This window comes from Bombina bombina, chromosome 6, assembly GCF_027579735.1.
Source record: "Bombina bombina isolate aBomBom1 chromosome 6, aBomBom1.pri, whole genome shotgun sequence".
NCBI classification, from domain to species: Eukaryota; Metazoa; Chordata; class Amphibia; order Anura; family Bombinatoridae; genus Bombina; species Bombina bombina.
In genome coordinates, this window is record NC_069504.1 from 398,464,121 (window position 1) to 398,481,340 (window position 17,220).

Below are 17,220 nucleotides of genomic sequence, written 5' to 3' on the forward strand. Positions count from 1 at the left end.
AGTCGGACAACATCACGACTGTGGCCTATATCAATCATCAGGGGGGAACAAGAAGTTCCTTAGCGATGAGAGAAGTATCCAAGATAATCCGATGGGCGGAGGCCCACTCTTGTTATCTGTCAGCAATCTACATCCCAGGAGTAGAGAACTGAGAAGCGGATTTTCTAAGTCGACAGACCTTTCATCCGGGGGAGTGGGAACTCCACCCGGAGGTATTTGCCTCATTGATTCACCGATGGGGCAGACCGGAATTGGATCTGATGGCATCTCGACAGAATGCCAAGCTCCCAAGATACGGATCCAGGTCGAGGGATTCTCAGGCCAAACTGATAGATGCCTTGGCAGTGCCTTGGTTTTTCAGCCTAGCTTATGTGTTTCCACCGTTTCCTCTCCTTCCACGCGTGATTGCTTGAATCAAACAGGAGAGAGCTTCAGTAATCCTGATAGCGCCTGCGTGGCCACGCAGGACTTGGTATGCGGATCTAGTGGACATGTCCTCTCTGCCACCATGGAAACTTCCTTTGAGACAGGACCTTCTCATTCAAGGTCCTTTCCAACATCCAAATCTAATTTCTCTGCAGCTGACTGCGTGGAGATTGAACGCTTGATTTTATCGAAGCGAGGATTCTCTGATTTGGTTATCAGTACTTTGATACAGGCTAGAAAGCCTGTCACTAGAAAAATCTATCATAAGATATGGCGTAAATATCTTTATTGGTGTGAAGCCAAGGGTTACTCATAGAGTTAAGTTAGGATTCCTAGGATTCTGTCTTTTCTCCTAGAAGGATTGGAGAAAGGGTTATCAGCAAGTTCCTTAAAGGGACAATTTTTTGCTTTGTCAATTTTGTTTCACAAACGTTTGGCAGATGTGCCAGATGTTCAATCTTTTTGTCAGGCTCTATTTAGAATTAAGCCTGTATTTAGACCAATTACTCCTCCCTGGAGTTTGAATTTATTTCTTGGTGTTCTTCAAGGGGTTCCGTTTGAACCTATGCATTCCATAGATATTAAATTGTTATCTTGGAAAGTTCTGTTTTTGGTTGCTATTTCTTCTGCTCGAAGAGTTTCTGAGCTTTCAGCGTTAGTGTGATTCGCCTTATCTCATTTTTCATTCTGATAAGGTGGTTTTACGTACCAAACCTGGATTTCTTCCTAAGGTTGTTTCTAATAAGAATATTAATCAGGAAATTGTTGTTCCTTCATTGTGTCCTAATCCTTCTTCTAAGAAGGAGCGTCAGTTACATAACTTGGACGTGGTCCGTGCCTTAAAGTTCTATTTACAGGCAACTAAGGATTTTCGTCAATCATCTTCATTATTCATTGTTTATTCTGGAAAGCGTACGGCTACCTCTTTCTTTTTGGCTGAGAAGTATCATTCGCCTGGCCTATGAGACTGCTGGACAGCAGCCACCTGAAAGAATTACGGCTCATTCTACTAGGGCTGTGGCTTCCACATGGGCTTTTAAAAACGATGCATCTGTTGAACAGATTTGTAAGGCTTCGACTTGGTCGTCCCTTCATACTTTTTCCAAATTTGATACTTTTGCTTCTTCTGAGGATATTTTTTGGGGAAAAGTTCTTCAAGCAGTGGTGCCATCTCTGTCTTGTCCCTCCCTTTCATCCGTGTCCTGTAGCTTTGGTATTGTATCCCACAAGTAAGGATGAAATCTGTGGACACGTTGTATCTTGTAGAAGAAAAGGAAATTTATGTTTACCTGATAAATTGATTTCTTCTACGATACGACAAGACCACGACCCTCCCTGTCAATTTAAGACAGATTGTATTTTTTTTTTTTTTATTATTATTTACAACTTCAGTCACCTCTGCACCTTTTAGCTTTTCCTTTCTCTTCCTATAACATTCGGTCAAATGACTGGTGGTCCTGTTAGCAGGAGGATAATATCCCACAAGTAAGGATGAAATCCGTGGACTCGTCGTATCGTAGAAGAAATACAATTTATCAGGTAAGCATAAATTTCCTTTTCTGAGACTTCAGAGTATGAACATTCTGGGTCAGAGTCTGCTGCCTCTAAACCTCCAGCTTCGGAGGAACCAGACTTTAGTTTTAGGAATTTGCGCTTCGTTTTAGTTTTTGGCTAATTTAGAGGCCTAATGCCTGATGAACCTTTGATTCCTAGATTGGATAGAGTTTGGGGACAGGGTGATACCTTATCCTTCCCTTCTCCTGTTAGATGGCGAACATTATTAAGACTGAATGGGACAGGATTGGATTCCTTGTTCCCCCTCTTCTCCCTTTTTAACAAATTGTTCCCGGTCCTGGACTCTCAATTGAGTTGTGAGGTTCCGTCCCTAAAAGGGATGGTGCTATCTTCACCCTTGCTAAACATATTACTATCCCGCTTGAGGATAACTCTTCATTTAAGGAGCCCATGGATAAAGGATGGAAACTCTGTTAAGAAAGATATTTCAGCATACAGGATATTTGTTTCAACCGGCAGAGGCTGTTGCCGCGGTTGCTGGAGAAACTACCTATGGGTGTGTCTCCTTATAGGTTTTGATCGGGGTAGCGGGTCCCCTCAACGTTACTCAGGAAAGATTTACGGCCTTGAGGGTTGCTAATTCTTTGATCTGTGATTCTATTAGGCAGATTATTCGCCTGAATGCTAAGGCTTCAGCTTTTTCTTTTCCGGCTCTGGCTCAAGTCATGGTCTGTGGATATGACTTCTAAGTCTAGACTTCTTTCCCTCCCATTTTAAGGGAATGATTTTGTTTGGTCCAGGCCTGGACACAATTATCTCCTCGGTCTCAGGGTGCAAGGGTGCCCTCCTACCGCAAGAAAATATGAGTCTAAGGGACAATTTTTGTTCTTTTCATTCTGATAAAGCCCATGTCAGCAGTCCTCCGCTAAGCCTGTGCAATCCAAGAGCTCTTGGAAGCCGGCTCAGTCATGGAATAAATCCAAGCAGAGGAAGAAGCCCGCCGAGTCTACGTCTGCATGAATGGGCGGTCCCCGGTCCTCTTCCAGATCATGTAGGGGGCAGACTGGCGCTCTTTTGAGTCGCTTGGTTCAGGGACGTGCAAGGTCCTGGGTCAAAGTTCAGGGTTACGAGAGAGGTTTCAAGTCTCTCTCTCTCTCTCTCTCTTTTTCTCTTTTTTTCTCTTTTTTTCTCTTTTTTCTCTTTTTTCTCTTTTTTCTCTTTTTTCTCTTTTTTCTCTTTTTTCTCTTTTTTCTCTTTTTTTCTCTTTTTTTCTCTTTTTTCTCTTTTTTCTCTTTTTTCTCTTTTTTCTCTTTTTTCTCTTTTTTTTTCTCTTTTTTTTCTCTTTTTTTTCTCTTTTTTCTCTTATTTCTCTTTTTTTCTCTTTTTTTCTCTTTTTTTCTCTTTTTTTCTCTTTTTTCTCTTTTTTTCTCTTTTTTTCTCTCTTTTTCTCTTTTTTCTCTTTTTTTCTCTTTTTTTCTCTTTTTTTCTCTTTTTTTCTCTTTTTTTCTCTTTTTTCTCTTTTTTTCTCTTTTTTCTCTTTTTTCTCTTTTTTCTCTTTTTTCTCTTTTTTCTCTTTTTTCTCTTTTTTCTCTTTTTTCTCTTTTGTCCCGGTGCCTATCGCAGTGAGAGGTTTGGGATACTATTCAAACCTTTTCGTGGTCCCAAAGAAGGAGGGAACCTTCTGTCCGATTTGGACTTAAAGTGCTTAAACAGGTTTTTAAATGCCCCCTCGTTCAAGAGGGAGACAATAGGTCCATTCTTCCCTTTGTTCGAGAGGGCAGTTCATGACCACGATAGATCGGAAGGATGCTCCCGTACCAATCCTCAAGGACCACTTCCAGTTCCCAAGGTTTGTGTTTCTGGACCAGCACTTTGTTTATTGATCTTCCGTTTGGTCTAGCTACGGCTCCAAGAAATGAGAACCAGGGTAGAATTCTCGGGTACTATAATAGAAATATTCTCATGTCTATGGAGTCTAACAGACCAGAGATGTTGCAAGCTAGCTTCAACACGTCTTGCCCTCCAGACCTCCTTAAGGCCATCTGTGGCTCGGTGTGTGGAGGCGATTGGTCTCATGGTGTCCAGCATGGACATCATTTCCTTTGCCAGGTTTCACCTCAAACTGTTGCAACTGTGCATGCTAAGCTGTGGAACGATGATCATTTGGATCTGTCTCAAAAGATTCTCTGGACAACCGACCGAGAGAATCGCTCTCTTGGTGTTTGTCTGGATCACTTATCCCAAGGGACGTCCATCTCAAGACCATCCTGGCTAATTGTGACTACGGTTGCGAGTCTGTCAGGATGCGGAGCCGTTTGGGGTGCCAGGAAGGCACAGAGCCTATGGACTCAGGAGAAATAGCTCCTTCCTGATCGCATTTTGGATCTTCAGGCAATATACAATGATCTGATGGCTTGGCCTCTGCTGGGTTCGTCCCAGTTTATCAGATTCCAATCAGACAATATATCCTTGGTGGCTTACATCAACCATCACGGGGGAACAAGAAGCTCCCTAGTTATGAGGGAAGTATCTCTGATTCTGGAGTGGGCGGAGACCCCTGTTTGTTCACTGTCAGCGATCCACATTACGGGTGTGGACAACTGGGAAGCAGATTTCCTCAGCAGTCAATCCTTTCATCCCGGGGAATGGTCTCCATCCTGAGTGTTTGCAGACATTTGCAAGAGGTGGATCTTATGACGTCTCAATACCAAGCTACCCAGATATGGGTCGAGGTACAGGGATCCTCAAGCGGAGCTAACAGATGTATTAGCGGTGCCTTGGAGGTTCAATCCAATTGATCTTACCCGGCCGTTACCACTACTTCCTACTGTAGTGGCTCGAATCAAGCGGGCGTCAGTGATACTGATTGCTCCGTCTTGGCCACGAAGGATATGGTTTGCGGACTAGTGGGGATGTCATTTTCTCCTCCGTGGAAGTTACCTTGTCGCAGGGATCTGCTGACCAAGGTCTCTTTGTTCATCTATGTCTAGTTTCTATGAGGCTGACTGCGTGAAGATTGAATGTTTAGTCTTAGCCAAGAGAGGGTTTCTGAGAGTGTTATTTTTACTCTCATTCAAGCTTGTAGCTGGTTACTCGTCGCATCTATCATAAGGTGTGGAGGACCTACTTATTCTGTTCTCCAGGATGAACTGGAGAAGGGCCTTTTTGCAAGTCCCCTGAGGTGACAGATTTCGACCCTGTCTGTGTTACTGCACAAGAGGTTTGCTGAGCTTCCTGATGTGCAGTCATTTGTTTAGGCTCTGCTAGGATCAGACCTGTGTTTAGATCTATTGCTCCTCCTTGGAGTTTAAATCTTGTTTTTTAAGTTTTGCACAGGCTCTGTTGGAGCCTATGCATGAAGTAGACATTTAAATTATTGTCTTGGAAGGTTCCTTTTCTACGGGCTATTGCTTCTGCGCACAGTATCTGTGATTGCTGCCTTGCAATGCGTCCCTCCTTATCTGGTTTTCCATGCTGATAAGGCTGTTCTACGTACCAAGTTAGGTTTTCTTCCTAAGGTTGTGTCACTTCGCAACATCAATCAAGAGATTGTGGTTTCTTTCTTATGTCCTACTCCTTCATCGAAGGAACATTTTCAACATAATTCTGGATGTGGTTTGTGACTTGAAGTCCTATCTTCAGACCGCGTAGGAATTTAGACAAACATCTTATCTCTATTTGTTCTCTTTTCCGGGAAGCATGGGGGTCAGAGGGCCTCCTTATCTTTTTGGCTGAGAAGTGTCATCCGTTTAGCATAGAAACAGTGGGATATAAGACTCCTCTGAGGATTACCACTCATTCTACGAGAGCAGTGGTTTCCTCTTGGGCCTTCAAGAATGAGGCCTCTATGGATCAGATTTGTAAGGCCCCCTTGCATACTGGTCCTCCTTGCATACTTTTTCCAGACTTAACAAAGTTTGATGTTTTTGCTTCTGCTGAAGCAGCCTTTGGGAGAGAGGTTTTGCAGATTGTGGTCCGTCTTTTTTTTTTTTTTTCCCTCCCGTATTGCATTCAGTGTCCTCTATAGCTTGGGTATTGTTTTCCCAAAAGTAATGAATGGAGCTGTGGCCTCTCCCGTTTAAGAAGAAAAACATAAATTATGCTTACCTGATCATTTTCTTTTCTTCTGACGGGGAGAGGCCACAGCTCCCCGCCCATTTTTATCTGAGGCAGTCTTATATTTTATTTGTTCTTCTGGCACCTTTTTCACCCTGATATTTCTCCTACTGTTCCTTGTTCCCTCGGCAGAATGACTGGGGGATGAGGGAAGTGGGGGAGGTATTTAAGCGTTTGGCTGGGGTGTCTTTGCCTCCTCCTGGTGGCCAGGTTCTGAATTCTCAAAAGTAATGAATGCAGCTGTGGCCTCTCCCCGTCAGAAGTAAAGAAAATGATCAGTTAAGCATAATTTATGTTTTTTTAATATTCTTGTTTATTCAAGTTTTAAGGGACGTGAGAGTTAAAAATTAAATTTTTATGTTTCTAAAATTTTGAGACTTCAATTTACTTTTGTTCTCAAATTTACTTTTGTTCTTTCGGTCTCCTTTGCTAAAAAATATACCTAGGTAGGCTCGATCGCAGCACTGCACTAATGGGAACTGGTAACACATTTTATGCTTTGTCACCAGATGTGTTCTGCTACCTAGTAGTTAATTTCTGCTTTAGAGCTAACACAACGGTTAAATAGACAAAACATTTCATTACTGCACTGTTAACTTGCATATAATATTGCACTTTTTTTCCACTTTAACAACAAGAAACACAAACATTTGAAAGATTAATAATGGGGTTAAATATGAATTGGTATATTGCTTTTTTAAGCAATCACCATGGCTCATTAGAAACAAAAAATAAACAATTTTGCTTTATAACATTCCTTTTTTTTCCCCCTAATATAAATGTTAAATGCAAGTAGGGCTTTTATTGTGTGTTATGAGCAGCAATGTTCTGTTTGTTAGCAGCAGCAATATTCTCTAGCTTATACTTGACCCATTTATAAAGCACTTCATTACATATCCTAAGCCTGCTAGAATATGATGTACTTGATGGTCTTTGCAGAATTGGTTGATTAAATATGATCGCTTTTTAGTTGTTTTTTTTTAGTCATCTCTAAATTGTTTAGTCAAGTACAGGTAGCCCTCAGTTTACGCCAGGGTTAGGTTCCAGAAGGAATGGTTGTAAATCGAAACCGTTGTAAATTGAAACCCAGTTTATAATGTAAGTCAATGGGAAGTGAGGGAGTTAGGTTCCAGGCCCCTCTCAAAATTGGCATAAGTAACACCTGATACATTATTTTTAAAGCTTTGAAATGAAGACTTTAAATGCTAAACAGCATTATAAACCTAATAAAATAATCACACAACACAGAATATATAATTAAACTAAGTTAAATGAACAAAAACATTTACTAAACGGCATTATAAAGCTAATAAAATAATCACACAACATAGACTTCACTTGCATTTTTCTGCAAACAGTTCTTTCTATGCATTCCAATCTGGACTGATTTATAGACAGGAAGATCTTGTTCCTTTGAAATCTGCTCGATAGCTCAGGTCTGGTTAAACTGAGTAATTTCAGCTTGCTTGGCTTTGCTGCAACACAAGCGGACAGCTCCACGTACTGGCTATTTTAATAAATGCACTGCTTCTCAATGCTTTTTAATAGCAGTCACATGACTGGAAAAAAAGGTTGTTCTGAAACGGTGTAAATTGAACCGTTGTAAAACGAGGGCCACCTGTATTTTTATTATGCCACCATTTCTCCTGTTAAGTGTGATCAGTCCACGGGTCATCATTACTTCTGGGATATTACTCCTCCCCAACAGGAAGTGCAAGAGGATTCACCCAGCAGAGCTGCCATATAGCTCCTCCCCTCTACGTCACCCCCAGTCATTCTCTTGCACCCAACGACTAGATAGGATGTGTGAGAGGACTGTGGTGATTATACTTGGTTTTATACCTTCAATCAAAAGTTTGTTATTTTATAATAGCACCGGAGTGTGTTATTCCTTCTCTGGTAGAATTTGAAGAAGAATCTACCTGAGTTTTTACTATGATTTTAGCCGGAGTAGTTAAGATCATATTGCTGTTTCTCGGCCATCTGAGGAGAGGTAAACTTCAGATCAGGGGACAGCGGGCAGATTAATCTGCAAAGAGGTATGTAGCAGCTTATTATTTTCTGACAATGGAATTGATGAGAAAATTCTGCCATACCGATATAATGTAAACTCAGCCTTAAATGCAGTAGCAGCAACTGGTATCAGGCTGTCATGTATGTATATTTTACACTTCAGTATTCTGGGGAATGGCACTTCACTGGAATTATACTGTGTGCATAAGACTTTAGCCTAATTTGCAGGGACTAGCAACAGGCTTTTTAATAACACTTAATTTATGTTAAACGTTTTTTGCTGGCATGTAAAATCGTTTCATTTTCTGAGGTACTGGGTGAATAAAATATTTTGGGCACTATTTTTTTCCACTTGGCAGTTGTTTTATTTAATTTATGACAGTTTACTGATCTCTCTCACTGTTGTGTGTGAGGGGGAGGGGCCTTTTTTGGCGCTTTTGCTACGCATCAAAAAATTCAGTCAGAAGCTCATTGTATTTCCTGCATGATCCGGTTCATCTCTACAGAACTCAGGGGTCTTCAAAACTTGTTTTGAGGGAGGTAATCACTCACAGCAGAGCTGTGAGATTGTAGTTGTCTGTGATAAAAAAGTTTATTTCTGTAACTTTTTTTCTGCTATCAGGGCTAGTTATCCTTTGCTAATGGGAACAAGCCTTTGCTAAAATTGTGTTTTTTACAAAGATTTGATGCTATAACCTTTCAGTTTATTAACTTTCAACTGTCATAACTCTTTCTGTGCTTCTTATAGGCACAGTACGTTTTCATATTATAGTAAATTACTTGAAAAGTATTTCCAAGTTGCTAGTTTATTTGCTAGTGTGTTAAACATGTCTGATTCAGAGGAAGACATCTGTGCTATATGTGCTAATGCCAAAGTGGAGCCCAATAGAAATTTATGTACTAACTGTATTGATGCTACTTTAAATAAAAGTCAATCTGTACAAATTGAACACATTTCACCAAACAACGAGGGGAGAGTTATGCCGACTAACTCGCCTCACGTGTCAGTACCTGCATCTCCCGCTCGGGAGGTGCGTGATATTGTGGCGCCGAGTACATCTGGGCGGCCATTACAAATCACATTACAGGATATGGCTACTGTTATGACTGAAGTTTTGGCTAAATTACCAGAACTAAGAGGTAAGCGTGATCACTCTGGGGTGAGAACAGAGTGCGCTGATAATGTTAGGGCCATGTCAGATACTGCGTCACAACTTGCAGAACATGAGGACGGAGAGCTTCATTCTGCGGCTGACGGTTCTGATCCAAACAGATTGGATTCAGATATTTCAAATTTTAAATTTAAGCTGGAAAACCTCCGTGTATTACTAGGGGAGGTGTTATCGGCTCTGAATGATTGTAACACAGTTGCAATACCAGAGAAAATGTGTAGGTTGGATAAATATTTTGCGGTACCGTCGAGTACTGACGTTTTTCCTATACCTAAGAGACTTACTGAAATTGTTACTAAGGAGTGGGATAGACCCGGTGTGCCGTTCTCACCCCCTCCGATATTTAGAAAGATGTTTCCAATAGACACCACCACACGGGACTTATGGCAAACGGTCCCTAAGGTGGAGGGAGCAGTTTCTACTTTAGCTAAGCGTACCACTATCCCGGTGGAGGATAGCTGTGCCTTTTCAGATCCAATGGATAAAAAGTTAGAGGGTTACCTTAAGAAAATGTTTGTTCAACAAGGTTTTATATTGCAACCCCTTGCGTGCATTGCGCCTGTCACGGCTGCAGCAGCGTTTTGGTTTGAGTCTCTGGAAGAGACACTTGAATCAGCTCCGTTAGATGAGATTACACACAAGCTTAAAGCTCTTAAGTTAGCTAACTCATTTATTTCAGATGCCGTAGTACATTTAACTAAGCTTACGGCTAAGAATTCCGGATTCGCCATTCAGGCGCGCAGAGCACTGTGGCTAAAATCCTGGTCAGCTGACGTTACTTCTAAGTCTAAATTACTTAATATACCTTTCAAAGGGCAGACCTTATTCGGGCCCGGATTGAAAGAGATTATCGCTGACATTACAGGAGGTAAAGGCCATGCCCTGCCTCAAGACAGAGCCAAACCTAAGGCTAGACAGTCTAATTTTCGTTCCTTTCGGAATTTCAAAGCAGGAGCAGCATCAACTTCCTCTGCTCCAAAACAAGAAGGATCTGTTGCTCGCTACAGACAAGGCTGGAGACCTAACCAGTCCTGGAACAAGGGCAAGCAGGCCAGGAAACCTGCTGCTGCCCCTAAAACAGCATGAATTGAGGGCCCCCGATCCGGGAACGGATCTAGTGGGGGGCAGACTTTCTCTCTTCGCCCAGGCTTGGGCAAGAGATGTCCAGGATCCCTGGGCGCTAGAGATAATATCTCAGGGATACCTTCTGGACTTCAAATACTCTCCCCCAAGAGAGAGATTTCATCTGTCAAGGTTGTCAACAAACCAAATAAAGAAAGAGGCGTTTCTACGCTGCGTACAAGAGCTTTTATTAATGGGAGTAATCCATCCAGTTCCACGGTCGGAACAGGGACAAGGGTTTTACTCAAATCTGTTTGTAGTTCCCAAAAAAGAGGGAACTTTCAGGCCAATTCTGGATTTAAAGATCCTAAACAAGTTCCATCGTTCAAAATGGAGACTATTCGGACAATTTTACCCATGATCCAAAAGGGTCAGTACATGACCACAGTGGATTTAAAAGATGCTTACCTTCACATACCGATCCACAAAGATCATTACCGGTATCTAAGGTTTGCCTTTCTAGACAGGCATTACCAGTTTGTAGCTCTTCCATTCGGATTGGCTACGGCTCCAAGAATCTTCACAAAGGTTCTGGGTGCTCTTCTGGTGGTACTAAGACCGCGAGGAATTTCGGTAGCTCCGTACCTAGACGACATTCTGATACAAGCTTCAAGCTTTCAAACTGCCAAGTCTCATACAGAGTTAGTACTGGCATTTCTAAGGTCGCATGGATGGAAGGTGAACGAAAAGAAGAGTTCTCTCTTTCCACTCACAAGAGTTCCCTTCCTGGGGACTCTTATAGATTCTGTAGAAATGAAAATTTACCTGACAGAAGACAGGTTAACAAAACTTCAAAGTGCATGCCGTGTCCTTCATTCCATTCAACACCCGTCAGTGGCTCAATGCATGGAGGTAATCGGCTTAATGGTAGCGGCAATGGACATAGTACCCTTTGCACGCCTACACCTCAGACCGCTGCAATTGTGCATGCTAAGTCAGTGGAATGGGGATTACTCAGACTTGTCCCCTTCTCTGAATCTGGATCAAGAGACCAGAAATTCTCTTCTATGGTGGCTTTCTCGGCCACATCTGTCCAGGGGGATGCCATTCAGCAGGCCAGACTGGACAATTGTAACAACAGACGCCAGCCTACTAGGTTGGGGCGCCGTCTGGAATTCTCTGAAGGCTCAGGGACAATGGAATCAGGAGGAGAGTCTCCTACCAATAAACATTCTGGAATTGAGAGCAGTTCTCAATGCCCTTCTGGCTTGGCCCCAGTTGACAACTCGGGGGTTCATCAGGTTTCAGTCGGACAACATCACGACTGTAGCTTACATCAACCATCAGGGAGGGACTAGAAGCTCCCTAGCAATGATGGAAGTATCAAAAATAATTTGCTGGGCAGAGTCTCACTCTTGCCACCTTTCAGCAATCCACATCCCGGGAGTGGAGAACTGGGAGGCGGATTTTTTTAAGTCGTCAGACTTTTCATCCGGGGGAGTGGGAACTTCATCCGGAGGTCTTTGCCCAAATACTTCGACTTTGGGGCAAACCAGAGATAGATCTCATGGCGTCTCGACAGAACGCCAAGCTTCCTCGTTACGGGTCCAGATCCAGGGATCCGGGAGCGGTCCTGATAGATGCCTTGACAGCACCTTGGACCTTCAGGATGGCTTATGTGTTTCCACCCTTCCCGATGCTTCCTCGATTGATTGCCAGAATCAAACAGGAGAGAGCATCAGTGATTCTAATAGCGCCTGCATGGCCACGCAGGACTTGGTATGCAGATCTGGTGGACATGTCATCCTGTCCACCTTGGTCTCTACCTCTGAAACAGGACCTTCTGATACAGGGTCCTTTCAAACATCAAAATCTAACTTCTCTGAAGCTGACTGCTTGGAAATTGAACGCTTGATTTTATCAAAACGTGGTTTTTCTGAGTCAGTTATTGATACCTTAATACAGGCTAGGAAGCCTGTTACCAGAAAGATTTACCATAAAATATGGCGTAAATACCTATATTGTTGCGAATCCAAAGGTTACTCTTGGAGTAAGGTTAGGATTCCCAGGATATTGTCTTTTCTACAAGAAGGTTTAGAAAAGGGTTTATCCGCTAGTTCCTTAAAGGGACAGATCTCAGCTCTGTCCATTCTGTTGCACAAACGTCTGTCAGAAGTTCCAGACGTTCAGGCTTTTTGTCAGGCTTTGGCCAGGATTAAGCCTGTGTTTAAAACTGTTGCTCCGCCATGGAGTTTAAACCTTGTTCTTAACGTTTTACAGGGCGTTCCGTTTGAACCCCTTCATTCCATTGATATAAAGTTGTTATCTTGGAAAGTTCTATTTTTAATGGCTATTTCCTCGGCTCGAAGAGTCTCTGAGTTATCAGCCTTACATTGTGATTCTCCTTATTTGATTTTTCACTCGGATAAGGTAGTTCTGCGTACTAGACCTGGGTTCTTACCTAAGGTAGTCACTAACAGGAATATCAATCAAGAGATTGTTGTTCCATCCTTGTGTCCAAATCCTTCTTCAAGGAAGGAACGACTTCTGCACAATCTGGATGTAGTTCGTGCCCTAAAATTTTATTTACAGGTAACTAAAGATTTTCGACAAACGTCTTCCCTGTTTTTCGTTTACTCTGGTCAGAGGAGAGGTCAAAAAGCTTCTGCTACCTCTCTCTCTTTTTGGCTTCGTAGCATAATACGTTTAGCTTATGAGACTGCTGGACAGCAGCCTCCTGAAAGAATTACAGCTCATTCTACTAGAGCTGTGGCTTCCACTTGGGCCTTTAAGAATGAGGCCTCTGTTGAACAGATTTGCAAGGCTGCAACTTGGTCTTCGCTTCATACTTTTTCCAAATTTTACAAATTTGACACTTTTGCTTCTTCGGAGGCTATTTTTGGGAGAAAGGTTCTTCAGGCAGTGGTTCCTTCTGTATAAAGAGCCTGCCTGTCCCTCCCGTCATCCGTGTACATTTGCTTTGGTATTGGTATCCCAGAAGTAATGATGACCCGTGGACTGATCACACTTAACAGGAGAAAACATAATTTATGCTTACCTGATAAATTCCTTTCTCCTGTAGTGTGATCAGTCCACGGCCCGCCCTGTTTTTTACGGCAGGTAAATATTTTTTAAATTATACTCCAGTCACCACTACACCCTTTGGCTTCTCCTTTCTCGTTGGTCCTTGGTCGAATGACTGGAGGTGACGTAGAGGGGAGGAGCTATATGGCAGCTCTGCTGGGTGAATCCTCTTGCACTTCCTGTTGGGGAGGAGTAATATCCCAGAAGTAATGATGACCCGTGGACTGATCACACTACAGGAGAAAGGAATTTATCAGGTAAGCATAAATTATGTTTTTCTGGGTAGACTTAAACCTTGCATACAGTTCTAACAAATTAATATGTTATAATCTTATCTGGTTGATAGATTTTGTAGCAATACTTTACCTATCTTCTCATTATAACATTGGCAAAGCTTAGAACATTTAATTGTCCTAGTTATTGGTAGCTTTCTAATTGTAGTAAACCCCCTTCATCTATATTTGGGGGGGGGGATCATTTATTTATAGTGCTTCACTTTCAAATTGTCAAAAAAAATCTTCTGCTCACTTGAAATTCAGAGTAACCTTAATTAGATTCTTATTATGGATTTGTTGATTAGGCAGTCTTACTGTATTTAAAGTGATAGTAAATTTATGGCGCTAGAATTTACTAGTGCTACAGATGAAGGGGACTTTGCAATGAAGCATAGAAAACTTCATGCTGTAAGTACTTTTATTTGCAGCGAGTTTATTCCGGTCAGTGAGGTGATGTTTCCTCCTCTTAGACAATAGCCGTGCTAACCAATAGGCATTATGCTGTATGGCTAGCACGTTATTGGCTAAGAAGACGCTATTGACAAAAAGTTTTGCCATGGGTGGCTGGAGGCGCTCAGATCAGCATAAACTCGCTGCAAATAAAGGAACTTTCAGCATGAATGTTTTTTTTTTTTTTGTTTTTTTTTAAATACTTCATGACTGAAAATCCCCTTAATTTGTAGCACTGGTAAATCTTAGCGTTTCAAAAACGATTTACCATCACTTTAATGGTTCTACTTTCTTGATTCAAGGAATACACATTAGACCAAAATGGTCAAATTTATAAAACGTTTAACTTTTTCTTTAGATTTGTTCCAGATATACACTCAAATAGAAAATGCGTTCAGCTTTTATTCGCCATGATCGGTCAGCTGAAAAGATATTGTACATACGCATGTCTTGGGCACAACTTCTTAAAGGGACATGAAACCCCAAAACTATTGTTCTTGCAAATGAATGTTATAAAACTGCTGCCATATAATGCCTCTGTCACGTGCATGCCTTCCGACCTGCTTTTTAACAAAGGATACCAAAAGAGCAAAGTGGATTTGATAACAGATGTAAATTGGAAGGAAAAAAATGTAATATTACACTCTGTGAATCATGAAATATTTTTTTGGTATTTTTTTTCATCTTCCTGCTGCAAAACTTTTAATTTATTTTGATTTTTTTTTTTTCCAGGAGAATGAAGAGTCTTAAAGTTGCCAGTTCCTCGCATACCAAAAATACAAAACTATTCACAAATGCCTTAATGTTGTATTATGTAGATCATCTCTGGTGTTACGCAAGAAAATGTTCTTGCAAAAAGGTCAAAGTTGAGATGTGCATTTCAATTTTAAATGAAATTTTGCAATATACTTTCATTCGCAAAAATGCATCTAGTAATTTATTACTGTTTCAGCAAGCATATGCACCATGCCTCTTCAGAGAGCTAAGGGTGGTGTGTATTGCATCATTAAACACTGCCACCACTGACACTGAGAAGGTTCACAGAGCTCTCACAGCATATGTGTGTGCATCTTAAAAATAGTAACTTTTTTTTCTAGATGGTTCTAATTTAAAATTTTAATTCACCTATGCACATTTAAATTTTGTCCTTTCTATCCCTTTTATCGTGCTAAATTTAACCATTCCACCCCCCCATGTGTTGTGGCGTGGTTGTGTTTTTTTGTTGTTTTTTTTTTTTTAAATAATTTATTTGTGATTTTGACACTCTGTAATATGTAAAGCCGTATTTCTCATTTCAAACAGGCTATTTTTTTGCAAGGAAACTGCTGCGTAAATTTTTACTTGAAGATACATTTTTAAACTTCTTCGCACCAAAACCCAATCTTCAGCTGGATATCAGCAGACCTCATCTCTCCAATAGTGAAAGAATGTCTAAATAAGCAAAGCTAGTGTATTTATCTGTATAGATCTTTATCACAATGATGTCAAATATCTTATGCCCCTCCCCTTTCTGTGCCTTAGTACATATGCTTTAGGTATGTGCCTTTCAATATGCTGATCCTGAATGTTTTTATGAAAATAAAAGGTTCCATGAAAAAAACATTGTGCAGAAATTTTTACTGTCTTTCTGGCTTTCAAATTCATATTGAGTAAACCCATATCAAATATATTATATCAATTGTCCTCTCTTTAACCTTTTTATTACTGAATATACAATTTTTTTTTATTTATTTTTTTGCATTTGGCAAAGATTTCTGTTTGTGTTGTGTTTTTTTTTGTGTGGTGTTTTTTTTCTTTTCTTTCATGTAATTAGCAAGAGTCCATGAGCTAGTGACGTATGGGATATACAATCCTACCAGGAGGGGCGAAGTTTCCCAAACCTCAAAATGCCTATAAATACACCCCTCACCACATCCACAATTCAGTTTTACAAACTTTGCCTCCTATGGAGGTGGTGAAGTAAGTTTGTGCTAGATTTCTACGTTGATATGCGCTTATCAGCATGATGAAGCCCGGGTCCTCTCAGAGTACAGTGAATGTCAGAGGGATGTGAGGGGAGTATCACCTATTGAATACAATGGTCTTCCTAATGGGGATCTATTTCATAGGTTTTCTGTTATCGGTCGTAGAGATTAATCTCCTACCTCCCTTTTCAGATCGACGATATACTCTTATATACCATTACCTCTACTGATTCTCGTTTCAGTACTGGTTTGGCTATCTGCTTTATGTGGATGGGTGTCTTTTAGTAAGTATGTTTCATTTACTTAAGACACTCTCAGCTATTGTTTGGCAATTTACATATAAAGTTCTAAAATATGTTTGTACTTATATTTGCCATGATTCAGGTTTATCAGTATATTTCCTTTTTTGCAGACTGTCTGGGAAATGCTTTATAAAAAAAATTCTTTTTTTCTTACCTGAGGTTTTCAAATTGACTTTCTAAATTGCGGGCTGTATTAGGCTCGCGAGAGCGCAAAATGCTATAATTTATTGCGTCATTCTTGGCGCAAGACTTTGATGACGCAAATTAGTCATTTCCGGCGTCTTAGTTGGCGCTGAGTCTTTTTTCGAGGTTGCGTCATCTATGACGCTCAAGTTTCGTTCCGGATGTTTTTGGCGCCAAAAAATGTTTTTCCGTTTGTGGTGCGTCATACTTGGACATTTGGTTTTTGTTATCCACATACCTCTCAAGGACATTGTCTGGTAGATATAGTGTAACTGGAATTGTCATTCACTTTAACATCCATATTATTTTTGTGATTTGTATTTGGAGGCACCCCCTAAAAGTGTGGTGTATGCTGGGATATACCACACTTACACTATCAATGGTGCGTCATACTTGGTACCAAACATTTTTTTTCATTCCTTTTGCCTCTGGTCTTTTTTCTCTTGTTAAGTGTGTTCAGTCCACGGGTCATCCATTACTTATGGGATATATTCTCCTTCCCAACAGGAAGTTGCAAGAGGATCACCCAAGCAGAGCTGCTATATAGCTCCTCCCCTCACATGTCATACCCAGTCATTCTCTTGCAACCCTCAACAAAGAAGGAGGTTGCGAGAGGAGCTGGAGTTTTTACTTAATTATTCTTCAATCAAAAGTTTGT

General features: G+C 41.0%; 1 protein-coding gene across 1 annotated transcript in view; it reads left to right on the forward strand.

Annotated features, from left to right (window-relative positions):
* ATP6V0E1 (ATPase H+ transporting V0 subunit e1) overlaps window positions 1-15,785 on the forward strand; it is a 59,876-nt gene extending 44,091 nt beyond the window's left edge. The window contains exon 4 of the mRNA XM_053717135.1: window positions 14,846-15,785. The gene's annotated coding sequence lies outside the window, so the exon portion shown is untranslated. The remainder of the gene's footprint in view (window positions 1-14,845) is intronic.
* The last annotated feature ends 1,435 nt before the right edge of the window (window positions 15,786-17,220 follow it).